The sequence below is a fragment of the Schistocerca americana genome, chromosome X (assembly GCF_021461395.2).
Source record: "Schistocerca americana isolate TAMUIC-IGC-003095 chromosome X, iqSchAmer2.1, whole genome shotgun sequence".
NCBI lineage: Eukaryota > Metazoa > Arthropoda > Insecta > Orthoptera > Acrididae > Schistocerca > Schistocerca americana.
Window position 1 is genome coordinate 197,107,587 of NC_060130.1, and position 12,373 is coordinate 197,119,959.

Below are 12,373 nucleotides of genomic sequence, written 5' to 3' on the forward strand. Positions count from 1 at the left end.
AGTGTGCTAACCACTGCGAGACTTCTCTCGGTCAAAAATGTGTGATCAGTTGGATGATTAGGGAATTGTCTGATGGTAACAGCATAAGTGAGCAACAGTTGGTACTGTCAGAAATAAAGAGGGAAGATTCTTGCTTCAGCAAGAAGTCTGTCTAGGGGACTAGTCAGGAAGGTGCCAGTGGCCAGTCTTACCCCATGATGACTGACTGGATCTAACAGTTTCAAAATGTAAAAGGGTGCCAAAACACAAACCTGGCAACCATAGTCCAACTGTGGCAATAGCAGGGCCTGATAAATACAGAGAAGAGTAGTGCAATCAGCACCTGAAGAGGTGTGGGCAAGAAAGCAAAGACTGTTAGTCTTTAGTTGACAAATATCGTGCAGCCAAGTCAGTGTTGAGGCTAACTGACATATCTGTCAATGGACAAAGGGGTTTTTGCCTAGCTTAAGAACTAGTATGATGATACTACCTAACCACTGTGAAGAGAAATATGGTTAAAGATCATCAGTACATGGAGCAACTGAATAATATTCATTCAGATGTTGGATCATCTCATAATGAATTTAATCAAGGCCTGGGACCATACTGTGAGATGAGGAAAGTGCCTGAAGTAGCTCCAATGCAGTGAAATGTTCATAGTGCTCCCTACATTCATTTTTACTGCATTTAATTAGATAGTGAACCTCAGAATTTAGTTGCCTGAAAGGGAGGATGGTGGATTTCCTGGAAAGAGGCAATACAATAAACTCTCAAAGGTATTGCCAAACTGAATAGGCATTGCAGTTTCTTTGGTCCACCATGGCACATACAATGGTCGAGGCAACCTTCAGAAAGAGGAATTGCAGGTCCAGCAGCATGGGAGATTGTATCAAAGACATCTCCCACAACCTTGTTGGAGCAATCTGACAGACAGGCAACAAAGATGATAGCAAAAGCATACAACTGTCATTGGTTCTCTGAAGTGCCAAACATGGTTATTGGTCCATAGGGCTGTGACAAGTGATAGGACACTGAAAAATGGTCACTGTACGAAGCTCACTGGGTACAGGCCATTCTAGCAAAGCCATGAGCTTAGGGGAAAGGGATCATAAGGTCAGCAGCTGAATAGGTGCTATGGGAAGCAACAAAGTGGCTAGGAGTATTGTCATTGAGGGGAGACAGACCAAGATTGGAAAGAAGTTAGCTAATCAGAAGGCCTACCAGAAGAAATGGAACTTCCCCAGGGCATGATGGTGTGCACTGTAATTGTAAAGTAAGAGGAAAGGGCAGGACTGATTGATTAACTGAGAGAGTATGGGACCAAACGGTGAAGTCATCAGTCCCACGATCCCCCCTTTGGAATCGCGGGACTGATGACTTCACCGTTTGGTCCCATACTCTCTCAGTTAATCAATCAGTCCTCCCCTTTCCTCTTACTTTACAATTACAGTGCACATTAGAAAGAGAGTCCAGTAGAAATGAAAAGATTCAATCAGAGGAGTAAAATTATAAAAGAATGAACGTTAAACACACACAGTATAAGCATAAAAGATGAGACCAAACCTAAAAACTGGAAAAAGGGAAAGAGGGGGGGGGGGGGGGGCTGTAGGCAGTCATGGGATCACAAACCGTGAAGACTGCAGAAGGAGTCCCAAGCACAACCAACCTGCCCCTGCTCCAAGGCAAAAGGAGAACCTCACATCTGGAAATAAAAACCACTTTCATAGAATAATGTGAGGACCAGGTCAATCATCTGTGAATCATCCGCTAACATTAAATTTAAGGAAGCAAGGAGACTATACTTAGCATGAAGGGTCGAAAGAAGGGACATGCCACCAATATGCGAGATTTCGCCAGTCTGGCGTCACAACCACATTGTGCGGAGTGGGTCATTATGTAGGAGGAAACAATGGGTGAGCCGGGTATGGCCAATAAGTAAACAACGTAAAACAGTGGACTCCTGAGAGGGGGCAGAAAGAAGTGCCCCAAACTGCAGTAGACTCCTTGATTGTGCGGAGTTTATTACTATGAGCAGTAGCGCTCCAGATGGCATTCCACTGTTGGGCAAAGAGAGATTTGACATAGATCCACATATCCGCAGTTGGAATCGTGAAAGGAAAAGGGGGTAAGTATCTGCTTCTCTAGCCAAACAGTCAGCCACTTCATTCCCTGGGATTCCCCCATGACTTGGGACCCAGACAAAGATGACTTAACAGGCAGCATGCTCAAGGGCAGAGAGAAAGTCATGTATGGCGGAGACCAAGGGGTGATGAGAGTAGCATCGATCAATAGCCTGAAGGCTGCTCATGGAGTCTGAACAAATTAAAACACTATGGAGGGAGGCCTGAGAAACAAAAAAGGGGGGCCCTGTAAATGGCTAGAAGCTCTGCTGTAAATACACTACATGATCCTGGCAACAAATAGTGCTCAATGCTGGTAAGAGACGTGAAAGCATATCCCACCTTATCAGTAGTCTTAGAACCATCAGAGTAAAAGATGGTGGCACCCTGGAACTCTGCAAGGATGGCACATACAAGATGCCAGTAAACCATAGGATCAATATAGATCTTAGGACCCTGGAAGAGAGTGCAGATGGAGATCCTGACAGAGGGTAGTGAGATGCATGCCAACTGGCAATCCCACCCTTGGGCAGGTGTTATGAGGGAGACATTCCTCATTGGTGAAGACTGCAGTGTATAGAGGATGGTCAAGGAAGTGGTGAATGGCAACTGCATAAGAAACAAGGAGTTGGATCTGTTGGATGTGTATGGGGGGAGGGGATATCCACACTTATGTGAGGAGACTATCAACAGGACTAGTGCACAGGGCACCAATAGCCAGATGCACCCCACAATGATGGACAGGGTCAAGGAGTTTCAAAGTGGAAGGAGTTGCTGAACCATAAACCTGACTACCATAATAGATAATAGAGTCTGGACAAAACCAGAGCATGGTGGAGAAGGGGGAGGAGGAGGAGGAGGAGGAGGAGGAGGAGGAGGAGGAGAAGAAGAAGAAGGAGGAGGAGAGTGGAATGGTCTGCACCCCAAATTATGTGGGCCAGGAGGTGGAGAGCAGTAAGCTTCCGTATGCATGTAGTTTTTAGGTAGTGAATGTGGGGCAGCCATGTCAGCTTGTTATCAAAAATAAGGCCCAAGAAACGGGACTGTGTTACAAAATCAAGGAGCTGGTTGCCTAAGTAAAGTTCTGGATCAGGGTGTACTGTGGGTTGACAACAAAAATGCATAACCTGCGTTCTGGAGGAGGAAAACTGGAAGCCGCGGGTGGTGGCCCACACAGAGGCCCATCGGATGGTGCCTTGGATCTGGCACTCAGCAGACGTCATCGAGTGGGAGCTGCACCAGGTGCAAAAATTGTCAACGCACAACGCCAGGGTAACTTAGAGGCCCAACAGAGGTCACAAGCCCATTAATGGCAGTGACGAAGAGAGTAACATTTAGCACAGAACCCTGTGGTGAAGTGCCAACTTGAACTCGGAAGAACCAGTAAGATAAAAACTCGCGGATAAAAATCTGAAGAGGACCATGGAAGCCCCAGTCATGGAGGGTAACTAAAATGTAATGGCACCAAGCCATGTCATACACTTCATGTAGGTAAAAGAACAGTGGGACAAGGTGCCAGCAGTGAGTAAAAGCCTGTCAGATGGCTGATTCCAATCAGAGTAAATCGTCAGGTGAGAGAGTGGGGTGGGGCTGGGGTAAGGACGAGGGGGGAAGGGGGGGCATGGTAAGAGGAGGAGGAGGAGGAGGAAAGGAAGTAACAGAGGCAAAAGTTGAAGATAGTGACCCCGGATGCAGTCTCTCATACTTTTGGCGAGCCTCAGTGTAAGACAGGCGATCCAGGGGCTTATATTCTTGTGTCTTCTTTTCTCTCTTGTAAGCCGAGGAGTCTGGTGAGTGAGGGGAGTGGTAGTCAGCACAATTACCACACACATGCAGTGGAACAAGGGCTTCCCTCATGGACGGGGTGGTCACAGTCACCACACAAGGGGTCCGCCGTACAGCGGAAAGACATATGCCCAAAACGCAACCCCCAAAAGCACCACATAGGTGGAGGGATGTACAGCTTCATGTCACATCTGTAACACATAACCTTGACCTTCTCTGGGAGGGTATCCAACTTGAAAGCCAGGATGAAGGCGCCAGTATTGGTGCAGTTGTCTTTGCAACCCTTCTGCACACGTCGGACAAAATGAACACCACGCCACTCCAGATTAGCCTGGAGTTCCTCATCAGTTTGCAATGCAAGATCCCTATAAAAAATTGACTCCCTGGGTCATATTCAGAGATTGGTGAGGAGTGATAGACACTGGGACATTGCCAAGACGATCACAGGCACAAAGAGCTGCAGATTGGGTGGCAGAAGTAGTTTTGATCAACACGGAACCCAATCACATCTTACTAATCGACTCCACTTCACCAAACTTGTCCTCTAAATTTTCCACAAAAAACAATGGCTTTGTGGTGGTGAATTTGTCCCTACTATCTGTCCCAGTACAGATGAGGTAACGGGGAAAAGGTTTCAGCTCCATGGGAGCCTGGCCCTCGTCCCATGGTGTAGCCAGGGAGGGGAAAGTTGCCAGGTCATGTGAGACAGCATTTAAGAATCCTTCACCATTTGAAGAGATGGCTGTGTGAGAACAGTCAGATTTTTGCAGCTTGCACCAAGCATCCTCCCTGATATCACCCACTGCAACCAGGGGCTCTCCCCATGGGCGTCACCCAGTCACAGCAAGGGCCATCTGGCACAGTGGCCGTTGCCAAGAGTTCCAATGCTCCAAGAAGACAAGCAACTACTCCTTGGCATACACGGGGAGGGAACAACTGAGGTTTCAGCAGTGTGATCCCTGTGTTGTCAGGGGGCTCAACCATATGAGTACATAACAGCCCCACCACAAGGACTGGCTACACGTGCTGGTGACCTAGCAGTGTGGAAGGGGGCTAGCCTGGGAAAGGGAGAGGGGAACTGAGAAGGGAGAGGAATCCACACCGTAAATGCTAGGGAGGGAGTTCTTCCCCATATGGCTCACAATAAAAACAGGAAATTTTGAAGTGGAGGTAAAACCTCAAGTGGGGACTAAAACGTCAAAAGGGTGAAAGAACGGGCAAAAGGAACAAAATTGCAACCAATACAGGAAACCAGGAGAATAGCCAGGTCAACATAAAGCAGAACACCAAGAGAGGGGAAGGAGGTGGCAACAGGGAAGGAGCAGGGATAGGGAGGGAGGGGGCAGGGAGAAGGAAAAGCAGCGAGGGAATGAAACATGAGCTGCAATAACTCGGGGCCCCATGTGCACCACACACGAACTCACGAAAGGACCATGAGCCCCCTGGAGAGGAAAGATGGGAGGGGGAGGGGAGTTGTTGGATTAAGTTGGTCATCTCAAGGTAAATAATAGCTTGCCTTGGAGGTGGTGGTGATTGCTGAGGTCATTCTCACATGCACTGCAATTGCTTCCACTGTAGTACAAACAGAAATTCACACATTGATGGCATGATAACAATGCAGCATTGGGAAATAGTCATCAGTGAAGCATGTTTGTTATAGAGCAACACGAATTGTAGAAGATGAGTAAATGAGATAATGTAGTTCTGGCAGGTGACAGTAATATCCATTACAGTTTGATTAGATCATCATGTGCTGGGTGTCCTGATTAGGCTAGAAGGGCCAGAAAGATCAGTTATGCCACAGAATCACTACCTGTCATCAGTGGGGATGGAATCATATTGATTAACATTTGTTCCATATCCAAATGAGTGGAGAGATCTGATGCCTCTGGAGTCACTGGAATGGCCTTCTCCTGGTATTTCCCTTCTGCTTCACAACCTTTGGTCACTGACATTCTTGTGAGGACTTATCAAAAATGGTTCAAATGGCTCTGAGCACTATGGGACTTAACTTCTGTGGTCATCAGTCCCCTAGAACTTAGAACTACTTAAACCTAACTAACCTAAGGACATCCCACACACCCATGCCCGAGGCAGGATTCGAACCTGCGACCATAGCCGTCGTGCGGTTCCAGACTGTAGTGCCTAGAACCGCTCGGCCACACCGGCCTACGAGGACTTATCCACAGCAGTTGTGGATAAGGATGAAGGGCAGACAACTCTGGCACCCCCAGGATGTGGCAACTCCAGGCAATAGTTGGTTTCAAACCTCTGACCTTGGGGTTTCTGGGAAAAGGGGCCCCAAGAGGGAGCCCTGCTAGAGGAGGGAGCTGCTTCTCTGGATGGGAGCAGGATGTGGTTCCCAAAGATGGGGCCATGGAAACCATGAGAGAAGGGCAGAGGCAGGATGTAAGTATTCATTTTTTTTTAAGCATCAATATATGACAGGTGCTCAATTTTTTATATTTTTGTACTTTTTTTTTCTTTTTTTAAATCTGGGCAAGTCAGTAAATGCGGAGGATAGTGTTTTTTTTTTTTTTTTTTTTTTTTTTTTTTTTTTTTTTTTTTTTTTTTTTTTTTTTTTTTGCAAGTGAGACACAAAGAATAAACCACCATTTGACTGTAAATTACTATATTTTTTCTTCTGTACTACCTACATTTCACATTTTACATAGTTATTGAGTATATTGCTAAAAGCTCTCACACCATTAAGACATCATATCTAGTTATATCTGGTTTTTCACCATATATAATGCGTTAATCATTGAAGAACTTTTAGCATTGTACTTGATAATGGCATAAAATCTGAAATATAGATAGTACAGAAGAAAAATACAGTAATACACAGTCAAATGGCGGTTTATTCTTTTAAAAAATACTGCATGACTGTGACTCAGCACAATCAAAGACCTTTTACAAAGGTGGTTGTTTAAAAGGCTCTTCATGGAATGGCCATCTACAGTTGCCACATTTTATGGCATGTGGCAGGATGACATATGATCAAAGCATACACATTGGAAGGACCTCATGGGTGATAGGACACAAATGTTTCATTTCACACCTGTACACCATGATTAACTTCCTCTGGGAGGAGATTTGCTTCAAATACTAAGATGAAAGCAGCTGTATCTGTTCGGTTATTCTTTGGACCTTTTTGTACATGCAAAAAAACGGAAACCGTGCCATTTGAGATTAACCTATAGCTTCTTGACTATCTACAGTGTAAGGTTTCCTTGGACCGGATTAGAGATTTACATGGGGCAATAGAGAGTAGTCAGAGTACTGATTGCCATGCAGTGGACCTGGGTTAAATTCCCCAGTACTTCTGGGATTTTTCCTTGGTGGGGAACACTGGAACAGGGTTCACTCAGCCTCATGATGCCAACTGAGGAGCTACTTGACCTAGAAGTAGTGGTTCCAGGTTATGAAAACTGACAGTTGGGTCAGCCATGTGCTGATCTGACACCCCTCCATTGCACATCCAATAGTCCCATTGACTGAGGATGACACAGCGGTAAGTCAGTACTGATGAGCCTGCCAGGGCTCAAGGACAGAGTTCAGCTTAGTGAACAGTCATTGGTAAGCTACCCAGTCGTCCACATGTTTAAAGAGCTTGAGATTGTGCAGCAGAGGTGGCCTTAAAAGTGATCCATTGTGCATTTCTCAGAGGGAGTCAACTACAAATTTATCTTCAATTTGTTCTACACAAAAATAATGGTGTTTTCACTGTAGAAGTATTCCCATTTACTCTAGTACATACCAGGTACCGAATAAATTTTTTTGCTCCCAGCTGTCTGGCCCATTAGGTAGACAATGTGGGCAATTGTTTCTGTGTTCTATTCATCTCATGATGTACATTTGCAATCCATTTGGTTTGCATATAGGAGACATGTCAAAAATCTATAAAACAGTTACAATGATTTTTACATTAATAATTAATAGCACTATAATAAATAATAACACTATAAGGATATTTCTTAGAACGTGTAACACATTGTCCAGCTCAAAAATTTCCAGTGTGTCATGCATGAATTCATCCACTGAGTACTAACACTTCCGTGTCAGTACCTCATATAGCTTTCTTTTAAGTGAGTCTAAATTCATCTGCATTAACTTGTTCCCTTTTAATTTATTACAAATTTTCATTATCATGTATTGAGGTCCCTGGACATACAGTCTGATGTGGTGCGTGGGGAGCATAAAATTTTCTGTTTCTAGTATCACGTGAATGGACAAAATGGTTTCTCTCAAATAATTCATGTCTGGTGTACAGAAATATAATAATCTCATAAATGTATAAGGATGGCAGAGTTAATATTTTAAGTTTTCTAAATACTGGTCAGCATGGTTCTTTGTGATTTGCACTGCACATATTTTGTATGATTTTTTCTGTCCTTTTAGTATCTGCACTATTTGTCGAGTTACACCAAAAAACAATACTATACCTAATAATGGATTCAAAGTAGCTTGTATATGCTACTTTTTGTGTGTCCATGTCAGTTGCAGTTGATAATATTTGCATTGCAAATGCAAAGCTGCTCAGTTTGTTTGCCAGGTATTCAACGTGTGCCAGCCAGCTCAAATTTTTATCGACATTTAAACCCAAGAATTTGACTGAGTCAACTTCTTCTGTAGGTTTGTTGTTGTGTACAATCTTAGTCTGCTCATATTTGGACTGTTTGGTTTTGAACTGCATCATGCGAGTCTTAGATACGTTTAAATTCCACCCATTTAGCTGAAACCAAGTTTCTAAAGCACTGGGGGTACTGATCACAGATTTCGGAATTTTTTTCTGAATCCTGATCTTAAACTAAGACAGAAGTATCAACTGCAAACAGAACTGATGGGGAGCTGATATTTAATGGTGAGTGATTAACATAAAAAAGAAATAGGACTGAGCATAATATGGAGCCTTGTGGAACAAAATGAATATTTCCCCCCCCCCCCCCCCCCCTTTCCAGTCAGAAAAATAATATATGCCATTTGAAGAAATGATAACTCTTTACTTTCTGTTGGATGAGTAGCATTTAGGATTTAAGCCATTGTAGTGCACTGCCACTAATGCCATATTTTTCAAGTTTGTAAACAAGCAATGTATTGTTTACAGAATCAAACACCTTTGTGAGGTCGCAGAAAATTCTTGCCATCTTATTTCTCTTGTCCAATGATGTACTTATTTTCTCAATGAAACTGTTTACTCCATCTATAGCGTTTTCCCCCTGCTGAAAACCAAACTGATTGTTTAGAATAACAGAATATTTTGCAATGAAGTTTCGGATTTGTGCAACAGAAAGTTTTTCAAATAAAATATTTTAGATAGGACTGGGAGAATTGAGATAGGATGATAATTTCCCATGATCTCTCTTGATCCCTTCTTGAAGAGTGGTTTGACTTCAGCATATTTTAGTTCCTCTGGGAAACAGCCCTCTTCAAAACATTGATTCATTATTTGAGCTAGTGGGTTTGCAATTTTATTGTGTACCACTTTAATAACTTTGGTGGGTATTCCATCCCAACCCGCAGATTTTTTGTTTCTCAATGTTAGAATAGCATTTTCTACATCCTCCACAGAAACTTTTAAGAATTTTGTAAAGTTTTCAGAGTTTTCACCTAGGACAAAGGGATTTACTTTGTTGTGGCAATCTATTACATCTACATCAGACTTTGCTACATTTATAAAGAATTTATTACAGTACTCTGCTATTTGAGTTGCATTTACAATAGTATTTCCTTCAATTTCAGTTTTTGAAATTGCTTCGTTACAGGCTTTAACACCTAACTCAGATTTAATGACTGATCACACAGCCTTTGTCTTATTTTTATGGTTTAAAATTAGCCTGTTATCTGCCAGTTGTTTTGCTGCCCCGACAACTCTTTTAAATATGCTTTTATAGAGTCTAACATATTTAATGAAATCTTCTCTGTGCAGTTGCCTTTTCTTTACACTGAAAATTTTTATGCCCTGGGTAATCCACTTTATTTTTTTTATTTTATTGCTGCACAGTCTAGGTGGAAATGTTTCATTAGATACAGCAAGATGACTATTTAGGAATTTCTCAAGGTTTTCATCATTTGAGTTACAATGATCAAAAGGCCATGTTTTCTCTTTTAGCTTCTCACTAAATGTTAGCAAGTTTTCTTTGCTAAAGTTCCTGCTCGTATGGGTTCTCACACATGAAAAGTTCCTGTGTCTGTCTTTGGCAGCTCAATGAACAATGCACAACGATCTGAAATACCTGGATCTGGACAAAATTTATACACATCTTCATATACATAATTAGTTAGAGAATTGTCAATACATGTTGCTGATTTCCCATTGTCTCTGGTAGATTCAAGGAAATTTCACTTGAAACTGTATTTTTTTCATAAGTCATTGAATTGAAGTGTGGCTACCATCACACATTATATCAATATTAAAATCAGCAGCTATTACAATTTTTTTCTTTTTTTTCCTCTACAAAAGTCTTCTAGCATAATTTGAAGCTTAGATAAGAATAGTTCTGTTGTTGATGCCCCTGGAATTCTGTATATTGAGATTATTATGACATTTGTCAGTGAGTCCACTAATTCTACAAAACTGCTCTCAAACACACATTCTTCATTTAAATAATTAAAATAGTTTCTCATCTCATAAAGTTTATATCACTATGTAGAAGTATACATGAGCCTCCACTTGACTTGTTTCTTCTGCAAAAGTTACTTGCTTATCTGAAGTTTCCTATATTGTTTAGAATTTTGATTGTGTCCTCTGTAAACCTGTGCTCATTTAAACAAGCAACTCTTAGATTTGCACATTCTGACAGAATGATTTCCAATTCATCTATTTTGGAGCTTTTGTTGTTAGAAGCATCAGTGTTTAAAACCATTTATATTCCAGTGGATACCATACCTACTTTCACTATTATTTATAGGCTTTAGCACATTTCTCACCAGCAGAACTGGAACTGTCTGCACTGAAATTCCTAGACTTCTCTGATGAGACAACCAGATCAGAACAGCCATTATGAAAATTTAATTTTCTATGTCTGATGTGCAAAATGTCTGCCTGATGCCATCTACTCCAGTCTAGGGCTCTCCCTATGGACAAAACTCATCCACAGCAGAGACCAACTGGCACAATGACTACTGCCGGGAGTTCTGATGCCCCATGAAGTTGGGAATCTACTTCTTGGCGTGCATCAAAAGTTAGTATCAGAAGTGTGATCCCTGTGTTGTCAGAGGGCTCCACTGAAATGGTATGTAATGACCCCACCATGTCAGATTGGCTACCACATTGGCTTTTAAGCACATGTATGAGTCTAAGCAGTTATTGTCCACAGATTATCTTTAACACTGTATGTAGTGGATGCTACTGACAGTGTTGTTCTCCAGTTATTCCACATTACAGAAAAAAATTAAAAATGAAGATAAAACCTAGAAGGGAACTAAAATTGGTGTAATATAATTAAATGAAGATTTCAAGGAAATAAAGCAGAACCTAGGCAACAGACAGGTCAACATCAAAGGTTGCCTCCATGAGGAAGTAAGATGAGTATAGTTGGAGATGGGAGACTGCAGCACGAGAAAGCAAGGAGATACTACAATAGATTAGGGGGCCGTGCTCACCATGCATGTACTAATGAAAGAGTTATGAGCCTCCTGGGGGTTGGGGTGGGTGGGGAGGTGGGGGAAGGGGACAGCAAGTGGCATGGACAGAGTGGCAGCATAAAAAGTAAAAGAGAGGAAGTAAACAAAGGGGTGCAAATGAAGGAGATAAACCATAGAAAAGAGGTATTAAGTGCTGATGATACCAAGTAAGTAATCTCATCTGCAAGCTGTATGTCAATATTACAGATCTACAAAATTTAACTGATCAAATAACTTTCAAATTTAAATAAATAAATCAAAGTAGGAACAAAGTAAAATAAAGTTGGTGAAACTTTGGTATTTATGAATGACATATGTTTAATGTGCTACTGGTTTACCTGCTGCTCCAAACTGATTAGATTTTATTCTCTCATTTAATTTGTCAAGCTCAGCTTTTAATCTAAGATTTTCTTTATTAATTCTTTCTACTTCTTCTGCTTTTTCTTTTTCAAAATATTCCTTTTGATTAATTATAGTCGTTTTTTCTTTCCTTTCATTTTCAAGCAAGATTTTCAGAGTTTTTAAGTCTTCATCCTTTCTCTGCAACAAGGCAACCATCATTTTTTTCTCTGTCTCCACAACTCTCAAGGCATCAAACTTTCGTTTCATTTTGAGTAATTCTATCTGTGCCATCCTTAAAGCATTGTTCTCTCAAACCTGCAAACAAATTGTAAACAAGCAATTTTCAATAACAAATTGACATCATCTGTATTACTGGCCAGCAATATGACCTCACATTCAGGAACATGCATAATATCATGAATGTGAAAAGAAATCCTACCTTCAGATGCCATTTTAACTGAGTTACAAATAAATGAAATTCAAGCTATAATACAGAAACAGTCATAACATATTGCAAAACC